The sequence below is a fragment of the Montipora capricornis genome, chromosome 13, assembly GCF_036669925.1.
Source record: "Montipora capricornis isolate CH-2021 chromosome 13, ASM3666992v2, whole genome shotgun sequence".
NCBI classification, from domain to species: Eukaryota; Metazoa; Cnidaria; class Anthozoa; order Scleractinia; family Acroporidae; genus Montipora; species Montipora capricornis.
The window spans coordinates 42,973,720-42,978,719 of record NC_090895.1 but is presented as its reverse complement, the minus strand read 5'-3'; positions in this window follow the sequence as shown (position 1 = coordinate 42,978,719).

Sequence of the window (5,000 nt, the reverse complement as noted above, 5' to 3'; positions counted from 1 at the left end):
TATTTTTATTTATTTATTTATTTAAATACAAAATGAAGTTACAAAGGACATGCAGGTACAAGAAAAAAAACAACCTAGATAAAAATAAAAAGCACAAATAAGCAAAAGAAAATAAAGCGGAGCAATACAAAGCTGGTACTCGTACAGGCCAAGCTACAATATTTACCAACTATCGGCGCTGATTTAAGCATTAAGAGGGACTTACTTCAGGTTAGAGAAGAAAGCGTCAATCACTTCCTGCGGAAATAGGGTCATACAGATAGCCGGTTGAATTACAGAAGTTTTTTAAATCCCAATATACACTGCAAGAGGTTCCCATTTTTTCGTATCACCACCTTTTGTCTCCAGCTCGTATCTTAATTTCAGAAGAAAGCTTACAACTTCATTGCATCTATGAAATGGCGTTTTCACAGACCAAGTTATTTATAGTTTGATTTTTCCGCGAAACCGGACCTTTCCAGCCAATCACAGGTCTTGCATGAGAAATGGGAATGAGGATTGGCACTCGTGCAAGCCAAATCGTATTTGAGAACTCGTCTAAAAGTGAAAATGCCGTTACATGGACCTAGTATTGGAGCTGTAGGCTCCTAGTCATGGGCTCGTGACATCGTTGATTATGAATCCTGGTTCCATTTTACAAGGAAACATTCGATCATTACTCAATGGCGAAGTTACTTACAAAGAAACAACTCTTTTTTGCCTGCACGTTAGTCGGCTGGCCGGCTACCTCATAAAATAAAGCATCTTCACCAAAACTTGACTGAGAGTAGTAAATATCCATGGTGATATTAGGCATAACCCTGAGTTTGGGTATTGTTATATACTGGTAGTGCAAATTGCGGAACTACAGAGTACGCGTCAGGGGCTTGTCGGGAGCTACACCATGTGAATCCTCAACCTTGTTTTATGTTCAGTAAATGTTGCGTGGGGGGGTGGGGAGCACTTCCTATTAATGAGCTAATGAGGATATGCCGCTGGATGGAGTCGCATTTTCACGACTGCATCGACTTTTGTGGGGTTACATTTTCAACAGATTTCCCGACAGAGTTACTGGAATGGGGTCGCAAATTGTCGGGTTTTTGGACGTAAGAAAATTCTGGCTAGTGGGATTTAAAAATGGACAGATTTGCGGTAAAGAAAAGTTGCTACAGAAAGAACTGTAGCGCTGTTGACTTAATATTTACTAGTCGTATTACATTCCGTTTTGAAATTACAATTTAGTTAAATGGCTTTATGTAAGGTATATGCATAAACAGAAAGTGAGTAAGTAGGGGTCGCTAAAATTACATTTACCCTAAAGTGACTAAGATGGGGTCTATAATTGACCATAAAATAGACAATAAAGGGGTAGGGGTTCTTAGCGGCCAGCTACGATGAGCTTATGGCAATGGTCCAAAATGTGCGTGTATACAAACATTCCTCTTCCCCGGACAGTTGTACTCGCAACGGCTTTACTGACTCAAAATCAAAACGATAGTTATCACAGGTCTTGATCACTCCCATTAATATAGGCTTCATATCAGAAGCAAGACACGCAGAAAACTTCTTTAAAAAGGTCTCAGAATTGAATAATTGTTTGCCTTTTGATCAGCTAAAATTTGATAGAGGGTCTTGTTTTTGCCCTGAGAAAATGGGATTGAATCACTGGGATTGGGGTTTGCTCACTGGGAATTGGGAAAAAAGAACTGAAATGGGAATGGGATAATTGTATTTAAGCGTCTTCAGTCTCGATTTCCAGCGGTGTTGGGAGTGTGGTTAACATCCTCCTCCCAAGGAACGGTTGGATCACTGGTCCGCTTCGTTTGTCTCTGACGTAGCACCCGTCGCAAGTGTACTTTGTACTTGGCAGGCAGGCGACTTTCTGATTGGTGGAAAATATAATTGTCTGGACCAGTGATCCAGCCGTGGTGTGCGCTGAGGAACGCGGGCGCACAAAACGGCTGGTCAATCGAGCCTAGTTCAGTCTTTGATTAACTAATTCTCGTAGTTTGGAAAACATCAATAAACGTTATTTAATATTTAAGTGCCCATATCTTGCCCTCGTTTTATGGTCAACGATGTTTGAGTAATCTCGCGTAGACCCTCGTAGTCAGATCCTCTCGCTCTTCGGGAGGGAAGACAAACAGCAGACTGTGCACAGTGGTGCAACCAAGTCAAAGTCTCTGAGCATGCGTTTCCGCTTGTCTACAAGCAACGTGGCGGAAGCAGATGGCTCGTCGTGCAGAACTAGCTCAGTTGTTGTGGAAAATCAAGTATATTTCGGCTCAAAATGTTGTTCTTTCACACCGAGAACTGTAAACTAGAATTACTTTTGGATTGTTTAGTAACCCAGGTGGAAAAAATATTCGTAGATGAATCGAGTAGACGCAGAGCAGTGGGTCTAATGTGCAGGTCGCAGGTCCCGACCTGCGACCTGCGACCTGCGACCTGCAAATTAGATCTGCCGGACGCAGAGGATTTGCAGATTTTGCCCTGGAAGTGTTTAATTTACATTGATTTCATTGAAGGAGGAACCTCACGAAAAGCCCACTTTGTTCTTAGAACTAAAGAACAATAGGAAATGTTCCAGAAGGCATCGTGCACTTCATTGTCTGTCAAGGTGATTCAACGACAAGTCATGTTTCAGAAAGGGTCTGTAAGACCTGTAAATATCGTGTTTAAACAGAAATCGCCAAGGGTGCCATAAACGGAAGCCCCACAGTCATGTACCTTGTCAGGAAAGCAACTGCCACAGGAAAATATCGCAAATAAATCAACTGACTCTGAGAATGACAAACAAGAAAATTTGCCAAAAACGGGTCAAAGGTTGAGAGAATTGCTGTTACAGAGAAAAGACACGAGGCTGTCGAAAGATGGAAAAAAGAATTGAATGCCTACACTGTGGGAAAGCTCCGAAATTGGACAAATGTAAAAGAACTGCCGCAGGTCATTTGAAATACTTCCGGCGAGTTCATAATAGTTATTGTAATGCGCCGAAGGCCAATGAACAACCGAAGAAAATCAATGAGTATTTCGAACCTACAGAGAACGGACCAAAAATTTTGGCCAGCGATGAAGGTCCCGAACAAAGATGCTTATTCCAAACAAGTGATTCTCTTCTAGAGAACATCACGTGAGTATTTTGCTCATTACATGGTTTACAATACACAGTTCTGGATAGACAATGGATAGAGATCGACTCATTTTGCAGGCTTTGTTTGCAATAGATATGTTTCAATTTGCTTATATCCAAATGTCTTCATGAAAGAAATGGAAGATTTTATAACATGTTCTGTAAGATGTATTAATGAGAATGTTTTGTTAGCAAATCTACTTTAAAAAGTTGCTGCTGATGCTGTTTTAAGGCTTGACCTTCAAAGAAAATAAAAGTTTAAATTACCCCTTTAATACATGCCCACTTCCAGATTTCTGTTATAATGTCCCCTCTCACAGCTGCCCGACTATTTGGTTAAATAGCATGCTCAATGGAGTCTGTGCTTTTCTGGCTTTTGACACCTTTTGAAGCCCTTCTTGTGTTTTCATTCTTATGTCATTCTCAAAATTTAAATTTAATAAAATGAAACGAGTAAGCCGAGAATGAAGTGCATCAAACATCCCAAATTTCAACTGATGTCAAGTTTGTTTTATTTTTAGACCGTCTTTTTCATTTGAAAATGAAATAAATGATGCCCTTATGGATGTAGCAGAGGACTCATTATATGCTATGTAAAGTCGATGTGACAATGAATACAGTATATGTTTACAGCCTTTGGTAACAGAGCAACTTGGATTTGAAGAAACCATGTCCTTGGATTTATACCATGATTCTATCAACGATACTGAGCTACCACTGGAGGACGACATTATGGATGAATCTGGACAATTTTTGTCTTGACTTTGATAATAATTCAGAAACCAGATTTTCAGACTTGAGAGCTAAGTATAACTCTGAAAATGACCTGGGACAAGTTGAAGGGGGTATTTTAAATAAATATACAGATGTCCAATTGTGCTAGATTACTCAAACTATACATAATGCTTTCCATTTGTGTTGAGCAGGCAGATGAAGTGTCCTCAACTTTAGAGAAGTTGATCAAACAAGGCAAAATTCCAAAGGATGGAATATTCTATAAGTACTTAAAAAGATTTTCTACAAGTTAACATCACACCTACAGAACATGCGTGGAATCCCTAGGTTATTGAACTCTTTAAATCACTGAAGTGGTTAGGTGGTCAAAGTACTGTAGACATGATTAGAGGGCCAATGTGGCATGGCTTGGAGAGAGAAGGCATCTTTACTCTAGAAACAATGCCGCGAAATCTAGGTGGACCATCAGATCGAACACTAATAAAAAAACAGTGATGGCTATACTACAGAAAGTGGCATTCTAGTGTTCACATAGAAAATGATGGTACAGCACTTAAACCAGCTTTGCAATTTGACCCCACCCAGAAATCTTTGGTTGGAATTTATTAACGAGCACCAGGATAAGAATCCAGAATTAACGAGATATCTGAAAGGAAATGTTGCCACAGAAGCATCTGTTACATTACTTACAAACTCATGTCTGTTGGAGTTTCTTACCACAGCCAGAGAGGAAAAGTGGACAAGCTTTAAAAGATAACGTTATCCAAGAAGTAATGCAAATACAATGTTGTAGACCATGCCTCGAATCATGCTCTTCTAATGTCATTATGCAAAGTGACTTTTGCAAATTAACACGGAGAGAGATAGCTTTGGATTTTTCAACAATATATCGCTTTAATCTAACCCAAAATTATTCAGATGCATGGTCAAGACTGACTTCATATTTATGACCCCTTTCCTTTACTTTTGTGTTTGTCAGCATTATGATTTACGATACTTCAGGTTCACATGCTGACAAGTTTATTTTTACATCTCATGGAAGTTTAAATTTTCGATTACAAACTCTGTTTTAATTGGCCACTCTACCTCACTGTGTAAATAGTTCACCCTGAAGTTGAAATAGATACGTTTTGTTTCCGAGGAAACAAAACCA